The following is a 16,807-nucleotide window of genomic DNA, read 5'->3' as shown; positions in this document are numbered from 1 at the left end:
CAGAGCTTCGGAGTGATCTGCTTCTGAAAATCAGCTAGTGAAAACCCTATGAACCACAACAGTCCAATATGCAACCGATCATGAGGATGGCGCAGGACCAGCGAGGCAGCATTTTGTTTCTTTGTACATGGGATCACCACAGGTTAGGGCCGACCAGAGGACAGCTAACAACAACAACATGAGATGTCCATTTCCTCAAGGAAGAGTTGTTTACCACTGCAAAATAGGTAAAAGGCAGTTGATGCTCCAAAAAGAAGATTCCAGGTTGGAGTTAGATGAAACCCCTCACCACCAATTCCATGCCTATCCCACCAACTCCATGTTATCTCCACGACAGATAATTCATAAGATCCACGGAGTATGCAGAAGGGAAATGAGGGACTGAACCGAGGCACTGCACACAGACGAACAGAATCAGCCTTAGAGAACCCCGCCCTTCAAGCCAGGACCGCTTCATAGGCATCACACCAGCGCTTTTGCACGGGACCTCCTGCTCAGAAAGATGCCATGCTTGGGGTTTATGCTCTGCTTTTGCTATCTTGAAATTCTTAATAGCTCTATCCTTGAATTTGTCTTTTGTAAGTGAAGTCTGATGGGACAATGAAGCATATACTGGGGGTTGAAGCCCCAGCTCACACATGGTCCCACTCCTCACTGCCTCCGCACTCCCTAGGAAGAGCTCTTACCTACCCATTCCCATGCTCCCTGGCAACATGCTCCTCTCTGCCCAACATCCCCCTGCCTAACAACTTCTGCTGCTCCCCACCACCAGGGGATACCAGTAGGTATGGAGAGGGTCAGGGTGAGGCGATGTGTGTCCCATGAAGTCTACAGGCATGGTATAGTGGTGACTGTCCTGGCCCTGGGCTGGCAGCACCAGTGCATTTGGCAGGTGATTTGACAGGCAAGGCACTTGCTCAACTGTGATCCAGGTATTGAGAATTTCTTGGAATGGAGGTTGCAATCCTCTGGGTGTTGCCTATCCACCATGGGTTGGAGTGGCAGGCTCTTTGGAAGGAGAGATTGTCTTCCTAGTGCGTGACCACGGCATGGTTTGTCAGTCTGGTGGCTGGCAGGAGGGTGACCCGGAGCAGCTGGGTTGCACGTGCATGTGTGTGAATGGGCAACGGTTTAGTAGCTCCATTTTCCCAGCTACTATCTTTCTGCCCGAGGGTGCACGACGCTCAATAACAAATACAAAACACCATGACAAGCCTAGAGAAAGACCTCAGAAGGAACCAGTTTTATATATTAATGTCTTCAACAACACTCTTTCCAACTATTTGAACAAAGGACCTGGATTTTTGATTTTGCACTGGGCCCTATGAGCGATGTAGCTTCACAGACACCATAAACCCTTGGGAGTTGGGTTTGTGCCCCAGGATGTTGCAGTCTCATTCAAGTGAGTTCTCAACATGAGTGACATTTGTCACTTCCTTAAGACCCTGCTCACTTCTCATTGACTGTAACCCAGCCCTAGAAGGGGCCCTAAAATCCTAGATGGGTGGTGGTGGTGTGTGAAGAAAAGCTCTCCTAACCCATTCTTTTGTGGGACTGAAACTAACCAAATCTCCATGCAACATGACCAGAACACATTTAGTGCCTCTCTGCTGGTAGACAGACTCTCCACTACACTGTATATCAGTACTTCTCTTTTGATGTTTCTTTCTGGAGCAGCGAGAATGGTTGAAGAGTATTTCATTTCTTAGTAAATTTTTTTTTTCTCATAAGGATCATAAAAAATATGACTTATCTCCTACTTACCTAAAATAGGTGTGGAGATTTGTGAGATCACAAAGGCCCAGAATCCAACACACTGAAGGACAAAGTTTGAAAACGATCAATTGATCTGTCAAGATATGTTTAATTATTGAGCATGCACAATGTGCTTGGCACTCTGGGCGAAGTTGGAGGAAGGATAGGACGTTAAACAAATAATTTTTTTTTTTTTTTTATTAGGATCAGCACAAAGCTGGTTCCTATGAGGCGGAGATTAAAGATGTCCCAAATGTCCAACTTTTCCAAGTTGCTGTACTGCTCCATCATCTCTAACATCAACTACCCTCTCTCACCTCAGTACTCTCCCTCCTGTCTTTGGGTTGCCTAACTTCTTGCAATGTCTCACAGAACTCATGGATCATATAAAAGAAATGGCTCACAAGGTTTTGGAGGCTGGCAAGTCCCAGATTCATGGGTCAGGCATAGACTCCTCCCTCAGTCTCTGCCCAAGCCCACTGCGCTGTCTCCTGGGGGTCTCTGCTGCCAGTTTCTGCTGCGGGTCTCTCCTTTTTTGGCAGTGGTGGGCTCTTCTCTTTGCTCTGGCACTGGCTCTTTTAAGATAAAATTGACCAATCCCCTTGGTGGGCCAAAATTACCCTATCACACAATCACCTGGGTGGGAGTTACAAGACCATGGCTATAAGGACCACACACAAAACCACCACAGACATGTACAGATATAAGTTTTCTACTGCTGCGTAACAAATTACAAATTTAGTGGCTTAAAACAACACACATCTATTATCTCACAGTTTCTGTGGGTCAGGAGTCCAGGCACAACTTAGCTGAGTTTTCTGCTCAGGCTGTTACCAGCCTGCAATCAGGGCATTGGCTGGGCTGCATTCTCATCTGAAGGTTTGTCTAAAGAAAGACCTGTTTCTAAGCTCCCTCAGGAGGTTGACAGAATTCATTCTCTTGTGGTTGTAGGACTAAGGTCCTTGTTTATTTGTTGGGTGTAGTCTGGGGACCAGCCTCAGCTCCTGAAGGCTGTCCCAGCTCCCCGCCACATGTACCTCTCCATACCATGGCCGTTTGCTTCTTCAAGGTCAGAAGGAGAATCTCTCTACTCCATCCCATCACCTTGGCCATATGCTATTGGGTAGAAGCAAGTTATAGTTCCCACCAACACTTACAGGAAAGGAATTATACAGGTATAACACCAAGAAGCAGAGATCACAAGAGCCGTCTTAAAATTCTGTCTGCCACATACAGGATATGGTTCCTTCTTTCAAGGACACAAGACTAATGATTTTGAAACATCAAGACATGGAATTAAAAGCTCCCAAGACTTCCAAGAACAAATCTACCCCAGACCCCACTTTTAACAATCCAATAAGAATTAACAAAGAAGTTATTATAAAGCACTGGGCCAACTTTGGAGTCATACGTGAATAAACAACCAAGCCATTAGTGCCACCAGGATGTCTTTTGGTAAATTATCTCTTCTGGTGCAATAGATGATTCCACCTGTTAACTTAAAAGGGAATAAATTTCCTCCTTCCTCTTCCTTAGGCCCAGGCCGATGGAAGCCTCCAAAGGAAGCTGAGGAATGCTAGCCTTCTCTGATTTATGCAGCTGCTCCTGTTTATAACCATTATTTAGAGAGTGGGCAGTAGGAAGGGTCCGCCTGCTCTCTGGCGCCTGGTAGAGACTGAGAGCCAGGTGTTGCTACAGAGATTTCATTGAGCACTTAGTGCAGGCAGGTTTGGGACAGGATTAGAATTCTACTGCCAGACCAGGGGAGATTACAGTATTCCGAAGAAGTTGTACAAAGTGCCCAGAGCATGCAGCAAATTCCTGTGTAGTATAGATGGGAATGGCCTGTGAAGTGAAAAGGAAGGAATGGAGAGCCCAGGAAGGGAGGCATGCAAAGAATAAGAAGCTCATATTAGAGGTCTCAGATTTTGCATCACAGTCTACTCCTTCTCTTGGTTATTTGTTTCTTCTCGTTTTTTTCTTCCATTGTCAATTTGGCCAGTGGTTTCTCAATTTTACTGATCCTCTCAAACAACCAACTTCTAGTCTTGTTGATTCTTTCTATTGTTTTTCTGTTTTCTTTATTTCATTTATTTCCTCTCTGATCTTTATTATTTGCTTTCTTCTGGTGACTGTGGACTTCTTTTGCTCCTCCTTTTCTATTTGTTCAAGTTGTAGGGTACAATTTATTCATGAGCCCTGTGAAGACAGTCTGACTCCTAGAAGTGTCTATGTGCTTGGGAAAGTGAGGTGCGATGGGAAGTTAGTTCAACTTCCCTGATCGATATGGCTCACTAAACAAAGAAGACTTTTATAAAGACAAATCCTGTGATATATAAGCTACTCAAACCTTTAATGCACAAATAAGAAAAATGTATTTTCAATTTTAGAATGTATATTGAGTAGTTCAATATGTTGTTGTTGTTAGATGTTGTCAAGATGGTTCCAACTGACAGCAATCTTATGTATAACAGAACGAAACATCATCTGGTTGTGCGCCATATTCACAATCTTTGCTCTTTCTTCACAATTGTTACAACCACTGTGTCAATCCATCTCATTGAGGGTTTTCCTATTTTTTGTTGACCATGTACTTTATCATACATGATGCCCCTCCCCAGCAATTGGTCTTTCTGGATGACATGTCCAAGGTAGGTGAAACAAAGTCTCATCCTCCTTGTTTCTAAGGAACATGCTGGCTGTACTTCCTCTGAGACTGATTTGTTCATTCTTCCGGAAGTCTGTAGTATATTCAATATTCTTTGCCAACACCACAATTTGGATGTATCTATTCTTCTTTGGTTTTACTTTTTCATTGTCCAACTTTCACATGCATATGATGTAATTGAAAAGACCATGGTTTGGGTCAGGTGCACCTTAGTCCTTAAGGTGACATCTTTGCTTTTTAACACTTTAAAGAGGTCTTTTGCAGCAGATTTGCCCAATGCAAGACATCGTTTGATTTCTTCATTGCTGCTTCCAAGGGCATTGGTGGTTGATACAAGTGGAATGAAATCCTCGACAACTTCAATTTCTTCACTGAGTTCAATACAGAAGTTGAAAAGCCTTAAGTCAAAAATTACTGTTTATACTAAAGTTGGAATATCACTTATTTTTCCAGAGCACTTTCTATTTCTATTGATTACCTAAGTGACTTATTCCAGATTCACACTGTGGTTAGTAACTTGTAGACAGGATCTTGGACTATTATATAGGAAATGTATTTAAAACTAAGTGATGCGACTGTCACTTATATTCTGCCATGGGGAAAAACCCTAGGGGGGCCCTGAAATAATCTCCAGTAGAAAAGGATGCTATGCATTAGGTAGGCAATTCAGTAACATAAAATATGTTTAGGCAGATTTTTCCATCCTGTTTTGCTCCCAGAAAATCCAGCACACAGACACTAACTTATAAAACACCCTGTGGAATTCTTAACCTTACTCCACAGATATTTTGGGCCTGATCTTCATTTGGTTGCCCTCTGGTAAACTTTTCTTCTGCCACATATTAGACTTCATTCCTTATTTTTAATCATTTGTTAATTATTTATTGAATGCTCTGTATGTGTCAAACACTGTGCTATGTAAAGGAAAAGCAATAAATGACAAACATGACCCTCTTTCAACTTACAATCTAAACCAAAAAAAAAAAAAAAAACTGTCATTGAGTCAACTGGAACTCATGATGATCCTATGTGTGTCAGGGTAGAACTGAGCTCTACAGGGTTTTCAGTGGCTGATTTTTCAGAAGTAGATTCCCAGGATTTTCTTCCAAGAAGCTCTGGGTGGACTTGAACCTCAAACTTTGGGTTAGCAGCTGAGCCATTAACTGTTTGCACTACCCCAGGGGCTTCATAATCTACACAAGAGCAGTTTTTTGCTTAGTATTCATTCATCTTTCAAGTCTCGTGTGATGGAATGTTTAAATGAAACTGCTCATATTTCTGCCACAAATGCATATCTTTTCTTCCAGGAGTTTGTGTAATGATTTTTTCCTAAGGTTAATTACTAAATCTAAAAACATACTGATCTTGTTTTATCCCGTTGTGATTTTCCTTATCAGTTGTTCATTCTTTTTTGGAAAGCTGAATCAAGCATGGTCTATTTGCATTTTCATTTCATCGTTATCCTCTTAATATAAACCTCTTTGATTGCTATCGACTATAAAACGTGTTCATGGCTAAATACAATAGATGTATTTCTGAAACACTGCATGCAAATTGGATTTTTATAAATTGAATCACATTTGTATTTAGACTATAATTTCAGAAGGGTGGTACAAAAGAATGTATATTGCTTCAAGAAATGGTCAAATAATTTCTGATGCCTACTTGCAATTATTAAATGAATATACCTGCATCTTTTCACTTCATATAGAACCTACAGGATAGGATCAATAAAGAATCTTAGACAAAAATCCACTGTCTAATGGAGGTCACATTTTCTCTAAACACTCAGAACATTTTTTTTTTGGAAACCCTGCTAGCATTTCAAACTTTGTTGTTGTTAGTTGCGGTCCAGTTGATTCCAACTCATGGTGACCTCAAGTATGCAGAGTAGAACTGCTCCATAGGGTTTTCAAGGTTATGAACTTTCAGAAGCAGATCACCTGGCCTGTCTTCTGAGGCACCTCTGGGTTGATTCAAACTGCCAACCTTTTGGTTGTACTTTCTCTGATTGTGGTTGATTGGATTATTTTACTCACAGAGAACAGTCTTAGGGCCCAGTACTCGGCAATTTAAATTTTGCCATCAGTTATTTTGACACTTTGGGATTATCATCTAGAACATTTAATTCACTTCCAACCTTGTCTGACACCTTGCAAGTGTTCCAATTTTCTTTTTTTCAGTGTGAGTTATTATAGTTCAGAATGTAAATCCTGCTGAAAATTCAAATGGAGGAGGGAAATGGAACCAACTTCTATTGAGTCTCTTCTGTGTGTCAGGTCCAAAGGCAGGTAATTTGTATATTTTATTTCTCATTTCATCCTACATTGGAGTTAGGAAGACCATTATTGTATTCGTTTTACAGTTGAGGAAACTGTAATTTTGAGAAGTTAAGCAACTTGTCTGAGGATGCACCGTTAATAAGTGCAGTGTGGTGTAGGGGAAAGAACAGGGATTCAGGAGTCAATCAGACATTTGACTTGAATCCCTTCAGGATACCAGGAAAAAGACTTAACCTCCTTAAGCCTCAGCCTCTCCAGCAATAGGGCTGATCATATCTCCTTTCAGGTTCATTGTGAAAATAAAAAATAATGTATGAATAATATCTTGCATATGATAGGCGCTTGATAAATTACGGTGTTGGTTATTTGCACCAAACTCCATGTCCAACTTCGCAGCTAGTGCCCTTTCCAGTGTCCTGTCCAACTAGAGCTACAGCTGCTAACCAAAAGGTCAGAAGTTTGAATCCACCAGTCGCTCCTTGGGAACCCTAAGGGACACTTCTACTCTGTCCTATAGGGTTGCTATGAGACTCCAAGCCAATGAGTTTGTTTTTCTTTTTGGGGGGGGCGGGGGGTGAGAAAGGAGTCCCTGGGTAGTGCAAATGGTTAGTACACTGGGCTGCTAACTGAAAGGTTAGAGGTTCAAGTTCACCTAGAGGTGCCTTGGAAGAAAGGTCTGGTGATCTAATTCCAAAAAGTCAGCCATTGAAAACCCTAGGGAACACAGTCCTACTCTGCCACACATGCGGTCACCACGATGGCAACTGGTTGGTTAGGCAAGGAGAACAAGAAGCATCATAACAATCCCAAAGACGATGGTATTCTTGGAAAAAGCCAGTGGAAAACTAGGACATCTCTGCTTTTTAATTTGGATTTTCCTAACATCAATCAACAAGAAAATCAGCAAAGTAAGAACGTTGAAAAAGCGGCATTCTAGTCTTGGCTGTCACATGAGCTGCGTGACCTTGGCTGGAATCATTTAGTCCTCTGAGCATCAGTTTCCTTTCATTAAAATGGCAACACTGGGTGATACGGCCTGTAAGGTCCCTTCTGACTCTACAAGTGTGTGAGTCTCATTTGACCAGGACATGGGACACAAATCTCAAGTCTGCTTTGTGTGATTCTTTTCGTTAATAAGTCTGTCAGGCAGAAACGGACCCTAGAGAAGTGAATGATCAGTTGATCATTGAAAAGTCCATTTCCTCTTTCTCTGTTCCAGTTTATCAGGGATCTTGTCATTGAACCACACATGTAAGCTAGAGCCAGAAAAAGTACCTACAATAGCGCTGCTTTCAATCAAGATGAGTTGAAACCAACCAAAGAAGTTGATGATGGGAGATAACTGTGGGTCTGCGAGTATCCTAGACCATGTAACTCTCCATGTCAAATTAAAGATTGAAACGGCCCTTTGAACAACAAGAGCTGCTTTTTCTGTAGCTTCAGTATCTGCCATCAGGAAGCAAAATGAACCATCTGAGGGCCATTCAAGAAAGGGCTCACCCTCTGCTGCATTTCGTCAGGTCCACAAATTCTGTGTTGCAATGGCTGTAAGGCTATATCAGCATCAGCCAATGTCTAAAACACAGGGTCCTGTGCTCTCTTCAAAGGGGTACTCTGACAGTGGCTGTTTATTAAACATGTCCGCTTAAAAGGTTAATACTAAAATTATCTTCATTCTTGATTGTCTCCTGATTTATATATTTCCAATTTGTATTTAAAAAAAAATGGGATTAAAAACGTCAAGTGAATAAATATGAATTGCTTATCTGCTATTTTCCAAAGTCTGAGGTAGGTATGGTGGAGAGGGAGTGAAAGAAAGGACTTAAAATAAATAAAATACGATATTTGCCTTAAAGGACCTAACAGTTTGATAATTTCCCTAACTATAAAGTATTTTTGAGCCCTAAGAGTTAAAAATGGGAACTTAGCTAAAAAAAAAAATTTTTTTTTAAGGCTTGAAATAGATTTTTCCTACAGGTGGAGACAGCCCTGCCCACTGGGAGGGGTGTTGAGGTGGGTGACAGAGGAAGGACAGTCCCTCATTCTCTAGCCCCATCTGTCAAGTTTAATGATTTTTGTCATATTTCTTTGGGTTTTGTGGTCCCAGACTGAACATGGAGCAGGGCAAAGAACAAGTGGGTCGGACAAAGTTGACAATAATGTTGTCTTTTGAAATGGCTTCCACACCATTCTCATTTATATGCCTGAGAATAATTAAAAGATTAAGAAATTCTCAGCTGCCATGTAGCTCGCAATATGGCTGCCACCATAATCAAGAGATAGGTGAAGGGAGAAGCAACTGCGGGAGGTGGGAAATCATTTCTCTCCTCTTATTTACCCTTTCAGTCATGAGATGAGAATTAGGCTGTGACATCTTATGAACTGATTTGATGGCTAAAATTTAATTTAAAGGTTGATATCTGAGCATTGAGATTTGTGGTGCTGAAGATTCTACTCCAAAAATGTTATCTTACTGATTCATACTGTTTACAATCATAAACTCTGATTAAATTTTAAATGTTTTCTTTACACATTATTATTGATATGCTTATACATAAATCATATACAGGATACATGTTTTACCTATCCATATTACATGGAGTGAGGAGAATGGATGCAGGCTTATACTGAATACATAACTCATAAGCTTTTAATATTGCCCTTCAAAGATTTGAAAAAATCAAAATCTTACCATGCTCTGCATTTTGAACTCACTGAAGGCAATATTGTAATTTTTTCCCATGAACTGTTCTGAAGAAATATGAACCCTTCAATGAGTCTGTACAATTAAATTACCTGACCGTTAGCAGGTACCTCCTTTCTTCCTCTCCCCACGACTACCAACCTAATTTCCAGGACCTTATGGCGTCTGCCAGGAGCCTTGGTGGTACAGTGCTTAAGTACTTGCTGCTAACTGAAAGGTTGGCAGTTTGAACGTACCTAGTGGCTCCTTGAGAGAAAGACTTGGAGATCTGTTTCCATAAAGATTACAGCCTAGAAAATCCTATGGGGCAGTTCTACTCTGTCACATGAGATCACTACAAGTCGTAATCGACTGGATAGCCCCTAACAACAACAATGGCCTCTGTGATCACTTCCTGTTGTCTAATCTGTCCCTTGTACACCCTCCAGATTAACTGCGGTAAAATCCCACACTCATCATAGCTTTCACCTGTGCAGTCTTTAATGTCTCCCCATTGCTTTCAAGACATAATTTAAACACCTAAGGCTCACATTCAAAGCTCACCTAACTGGCCTCAGCATGCCAGTACAGCCTTTCCCTTGGTCCAAAAACCAAAAACAAAACCTGTTGCCACCGAGACAAGTCCCACTCATTGTGACCCTATAAGGCAAAGTAGAACTGTCCCATGGGGTTTCCTAGGCTGTAATCACTATGGCAGCAGACTGCTACTTCTCTCTCCCACAGAGCTGCTGGCAAGTTCAAACAGACAACCTTTCAGTTAGCAGCCAAGTACTTTAACCACTGTGCCACCAGGACTCCTTCCCCTGGGCCCAGTAAACCAAAAAACCAAATCAGTTGCTATCCAGCTGATTTTGACTCAAGGCTACCCCATGTATTACTAAGTTGAACTGAGCACCATAGTTTTCTTGGCTGTAATGTTTGTGGAAGAAGATCGCCAGACCTCTGTTCCATGGTGCTGCTGAGTTAATTTAAACCATCAACCTTTTTTCAATTAGCAGCCTCCACTAGTAGCTGAGCGCAAAATGTTTGCCCCACCCAGGGACATGTTTGGTCCAGCAAAGCTGGGATCTTCACCACAGATTCTTCGTTGACACTTTTCTTTCCTGCCTATAATGCTCTTCTCTCATTTGTCATTCTTTATACTACCATTCTTCAAGGCCTTCCGATGACTGCCCCTTGATCACGCCAGCCAACAAAAGTCTCAAGGTATATATTCCCCTATGGTCATTTTAAAAGCAATGCTCCAAACTTCTTTCTCTCTCTTACATTTCTAGTCAACTTTCTTTATCTGACTTATGTCTTACTTCTGATACAATTTGGATTCAGGGACCATATGTTACATTCCTTTCTAATCTTCCCAGCATCTGGCAAATAGGGCTTTACTAAGTTTGTGGGTTTTGATTTTTTTTTTAATCTTGTTAATTTTTTTTCAAGGAACAAATTGGTCACATGTTAGAAAAAAAATAAAAGCACAGAGAGGTCAGGTATATCATAGTCCTTAGAAACTCAAATGGGGTGTATTTCACAACAGCGGCAATTGAGTAAATATTCTCGGTCGGTTATTTAACTTGTAGAGGAGGCACTGTCAAAGTTTACAGGTTACTTGTCCTTACTGGAGACACAGCAGAAATAGTGGTGATGTGTTATCACTTTTCCTTATGGTACCGATTTCTATCAGAGTCACCAAAGGAGAGTTGTCCACTTGAGGGGAATGAGAAAAATTCAGTGAGATAACATGTGGGTAAGTGTAAATGGAACCTGCAGAGTCCCTTCATAAGGAAACACTCAGAATTCCAGGGAAGTAATGAAGGGAAAAAGTTGCCACATAGGAAGGGTCAATGAAACTCTGAAACTCCACAGCCCTAAGACTCTGAGATCCTTCATTCCCTGGGGACATCTCTTTGATGGTTACTGCTTCCACCAACACAATGGCCTCAGGAGATAATGCTCCCTCTTTAATGCTACAGGCAAAGCAAAGATAGACCACTCTTCCCTGAAGCAATAATGCCCTTTTTTGCAGTTAGAGGGTGAATCTCCATGTGGGCAGGAACCATTCACCCACACAGATAAATTCTTACCTCAGAGGTTCTTTTTCCCTTTGGTGGTCATGTAAACAAATGAAACAACTTCCTTACAGTATCTGTCCAGAAATGCTGAGGTGTCTAGAGACTGAAACATCATGAAGATGACTGGTATGGCTTCTTCCGTCAAGTGGGGAAGTTGGGTCTTCATTTCTGGGATAAGAGTTAACTTTAATATAATAATTCAAGATGAACTCTCAGTTCATATTAACCCATATCATAAGAGAGAAGGGGACATAATTTTTCCTTATTTTCTTCATATGTTGTTGTTAGGTGCCATTGAGTTGGTTCCAGCCCATAGCAATCCCATGCGCAAAATAATGAAATATTGCCCAGTCCTGCACCGTCCTCACTATGTTTGAGCCCATTATTGCAGCCACTGTGTCAGTCCATTTCATTGAGGATCTTCCTCTTTTTCACTGACCCTCTACCTTACCAACCACGATGTCCTTCTCCAGAGACTGGCCCTTCCTGATATTATGTCCAAAGTAAGTGAGTTGAAATCTCACCATCCTTACTTCTAAGGAGGGTTCTGGCTGTTCTTCCAAGACAGATTTGTTCAGTCTTCTGGCAGTCTGTGGTATATTCAATATTCTTCACCAACACCATAATTCAAATGCATCAATTCTTTTTTGGTCTTCCTTATTCATTGTCCAGCTTGCCCCTGCATAAGAGGTGACTGAAAATACTGTGGCTTGGGTCAGCAGCACTTTAGACCTAAAAGTGACATCTTTCCTTTTGAACAGTTTAAAGAGGTTTTTTGTAGCAGATTTGCCCAATTCAATGTGTCTTTTGATTTCTTGATTGCTGTTTCCATGGTGTTGATTTTGGACCCAAGTAAAATGAAATCCTTGACAACTTCAGTATTTTCTCTGTTTATCATGATGTTGTTTATTGGTCCAGTTGTGTGGATTTTTGTTTTCTCTATGTTGAGCTGTAATCCATGTTGAAGGTTGTGGTCTTTGATCTTCATCAGTAAGTGCTTCAAGTCCTCTTCACTTTCAGCAAACAAAGTTGTGTCATCTGCATATTGCAGATTGTTAATGAGTCTTCCTTTAACCCTGTTGCCTCATTCTTTTTCATATAGTGCAGCTTCTCAGATTATTTGGTCAGCATACAGGTTGAATAGGTTTGGTGAAAGGATAGGACCCTGCTACACACTCTTTCCCAATTATAAACCACACAGTATCCCCTTGTTCTGTTCAAAGTACTTCCTTCTTGGTCTATGTACAGGTTTCACATGAGCACAATTAAGTGTTTTGGAATTCCCAGTCTTCTTAATTTTATCTGCAATTTGTTATGATCCACACAGTCAGATGCCTTTAATTTTTAAACCTTATGGTACCTTTTCTCTAGCAAAGTAGACTATGACATTAAGGCTAGAAGGGCGAAAAAATGTGATTTTCCTAAAAGGAAGCAAGTTTGGGGCTTCTGTAGTTTCCTAGGGACACACTACCTTTGAAAGAAAGATTTTAAAAATAGAGTTATATATACATTCGTTCCCAATTTATGCATGAGTATTTTCCTTTCAAGAGATACTGATGTGCAATAAAAAAGTGTTATTAAGCATTGGTGGCTCTGACCATATCTGACAATACAGTAGGTGCTCAACAATTATTCATTAAATAAATGAGAGTAGTGGACAAAAGAGGTGTAGAGCCAACGGTCATAGTAATAGCTACTGTTTTGAGACTTACTATGCATTATTGACTTTATATATATCATTTTTAATCCTTACAATATTAGAGATAAGATTATTACTCCTATTTTGCAGATAAGGAAACTGAGGTCTAGTGAGGCTAAGTAACTTGCTCAAGGTCACACAGCTAATGAGTTGTGGAGTCAGGGGCTGAATCCCATGTTCACACTGTACAAACTAGATTTTTTGTTGTTGTTTGTTCCCCACACATATTGTACCAATATTATGCGGGGTAGGGGCACCTCCTGTAGGAAGATGCAGATTCTTTTTGTAAAAACATTTCTGCTACCAATTTGATCCCTACGATGTCCATCCCCCACCCTGCCCTTTTTGATGATATTGATATTATCAGAGTAGCTTAAGAGCATCTGAGCTTGTTTAACTCAGGACTTCAGGTAATTTGGGCCTCTTAAGAGGCTTCTAGACTCAGAGTGCTTCAAAACTAAAAATTTAGATGCAGAAGTATTTGGAGATCACTGTCAAAAGCTGCTCAAGGCCCAGATGGAGCTTACAGGGCAGTGTTTAATTTTGGAGTGCAGGTCTTAAGGCTTGTATTATTTAGGATGCTTTTGGCTTCAAGTAACAGATAAATAATATGGAAATTTGTCTCACAGGACAGGAAATTTCAAGGTAGAGTAAGTTCTAGGCACAGAACAATCAGCTGCCCGAGGATACCCACAAGGACCTAGGTTCTTTTTTCTTTCCCTTTTGTAGTTCTCAGGCTTCTTACTAAGTTGATTCTCCTTATAGATGCAAGATGGGTTGTTCTGGGAGCAACTGGGACAGCCAGTCTCCTTGGCCCCATCCAGCAGAGGTGAAAGGGAAAAGGGACAGAGGCAGAGAGCTTCTCCCTTAACCATGGAATATTACTTCTTTCCTTCAGCCTAATTAGGCTGATTTAGGTCACATGCCCAATCCTGGCTTAATAATGAGTGTCAGGGGAAATACATGTGCTGTTTTGGGTACATATCTGAGCAAAGGAGGCTGTTAAAAAGAATGGGGAGGATGGACCCTGAGTGGGCAACTTTACAGTGATCCTATTAGGAGAAGTGGTTCAAATGATCAGTATCAGGGGTGGTGGGTGAACTCCGACCTTGAGGTAGATCCTCCTTACCCAACACACAATTCCAACTTGGAGAAAGTATATAACATATGTAGGAACATATTTTCAATTTTTTAAAGGAGGGATCATATTTTAGGCATTTTATTGACAAAAATCTGATAAATGGACCGTTGTCAGAAATTTACATAGAAAAAAATAACTGTTTTATGCAAATAACTATATTCAGGAAGGTGATGCTGTTTACTTTGAATAGACTACTTGCATAAAAGAATAATTTGTTGTTGTGCTATGCAAATCTCTGAAAACATCCTGTTTAACATCCACACGTATTCTTATTGGAGACAGTCTAATGCAAGGATTAAGGGTGTCCTTTAACTCTCCATGACTCAGTTTCCTCATCTGCATGTCAAATGAGAATAATAAGAAGAGTAATGATAAGGTTGCTCTGAGAACTGAATGAGTTAATAACTGTAAAGGGTTTAGATTTAGAACAGCCACTGATAGAACATGTGCTCGATAGATAAAATAAGCATTCCGGTGTTTAAAAAGATACAGCCCACCCTGCATTAACTTACCCACTGAGTTCTATCACACATATCCCTACGTGTCCCCAGCTCTTGGGGGCTTTTCCATTTGGCGTTCAAGGGGGCTCTCTCAAGACTCTGACTTTTACCCTCTACATTCCTCCTTAAATCAGTGGCCTGAAATCTACGGCTGCATAGGTCAGCCATTCTTATTTCACAGAAAACAAAACGGAATTGCCAGCTGTCTCATGTTTAGTGGGGAATTTTTCCCCTCCCTTCCCACTATTTTTTTTTAATAGTTCACCTATCGTACTTGTGTGCAATTGAATGCCTCTACTGTAGACTATACTTGCCAACTCTATCTGCAGTAATTATTCTGTTTTAGTCCACTGCCATGTACCTGCCAACAATCTGAAACGTGCAGGTGGTGGCTGAGCCGGGCTGTCTGCCTTGCGCTGGCTCTCCATTTGCATGCACCCTGTGGTGGCAACCTAACGTGATGGCTCTGACACTGCTTACAATGAGGACAATGACAGGGGGCCAGGGCTGCACAAGTGCCTCTTCTGTTTACCATCCAGAGAGGTTTTTTGTTGTTGTTCTTTTTTTTTTGCATTCATTTTCCTTCTTTTCCTCCAAGGGAGACAAGGTAAGAGCCTGCACTATGCTTTAGGTTGGTGTGGAACTCTTGTGAAATTCAGGAAAATAAAGTGTCCTCAGTGCCTCAGGCTGAATATTGTCTGTTTTCCCTCCTTCCCTCATCCTCACCCACTCTTCATCTACTGTGAGTGATTCAACATAACACAATTCATTGGTGACTCCTTTTGACTCATGGGAGTACTGTATTTTCTTGACCTTTGTCAAAAAGCGATATGATTTAAAAAATGTATTCTTTATATTCTTTTAGGGCATGTGACAGATAATAGCTAAAAACCATCATTTTTGCTCTAACATGCCATTTTTGCTCATCGATTTCTTTCCCTTTATTTTCTCAAAAAATAAAAAATCCTTTGGGGCTGAAATTTTCTGACACTGGACTCAACTGTTACCTAAAAAAAAAAACAAAAATGCATTATTTCAAAATTGTTGAGCCACATTTTTTTCAATTATTTTTGAATTATGGAAAAAAATACAGTTTTCCCACTCCGACAGTGGACTCCAACCGTTTTAGTGGTATGGCTCAAAAATAGCACTAAGCTTCAGTCTGACTAGACTGGCCTTTCGTGAAGAGTGAAAAGGAATCCAAATTTGAAGTAGCATGTTTGGAGCCTTTAACATCATGAATTTCTGAAATTACAAGCCGGAGTGTGCAATTATTACATTTTTGTCTCAATCTTTTTTAAAGTGCTCCTGTTAAAACTCTCATTTTGAAGCAGTTCCAACAGCTTATTAGTGACAAAAAGGCAAGAAAAGCCTCAGGCATCTTCTGAATTTGCTCTCTGAGTAACAGTGTGGATCAAATGCCTCTTGAAGCCTCCCTCCACTTTCAGAGCCTCCTCCTCAAGAACACTTTTGCTCCTCTTCTCTTACACAGGCCTCAGACCTATCTTCTCTCCAGCTGTTTCCAATCCTTTTATTCTTCACCTTTTCCTTTTTTTCCTTTCCAAATGCTATCCTCCTTGTTTTTCTTTTCTATCATTATTACTCTTTTCAATGATGTAATGAAAGACAAAGACATCTGGGAAGCAATGGTCTATCCTGGGAATCTAAGGGCTGTGTCTACCTTTTTTCCCCAGATGCCCCCTCTCAGAAAAAAAAAAAAAGCCCCCTCTCAGATTACTTTAAGAGGCTGGTGGCAGTCCAGTGGTAGAATGCTTGCCTTCCATGTGGTTTGCTTCCTGGCCAATACATCTTTTTTTTTTTTTTTAACTTTTATTGAGCTTCAAGTGAACATTTACAAATCAAGTCAGTCTGTCACATATAAGTTTATATACATCTTACTCCTTACTCCCACTTGCTCTTCCCCTAATGAGTCAGCCCTTCCAGTCTCTCCTTTCGTGACAATTTTGCCAGCTTCCGACTCTCTCTATCCTC

This window comes from Elephas maximus, chromosome 8, assembly GCF_024166365.1.
Source record: "Elephas maximus indicus isolate mEleMax1 chromosome 8, mEleMax1 primary haplotype, whole genome shotgun sequence".
NCBI lineage: Eukaryota > Metazoa > Chordata > Mammalia > Proboscidea > Elephantidae > Elephas > Elephas maximus.
This window is presented reverse-complemented; position numbering follows the sequence as displayed.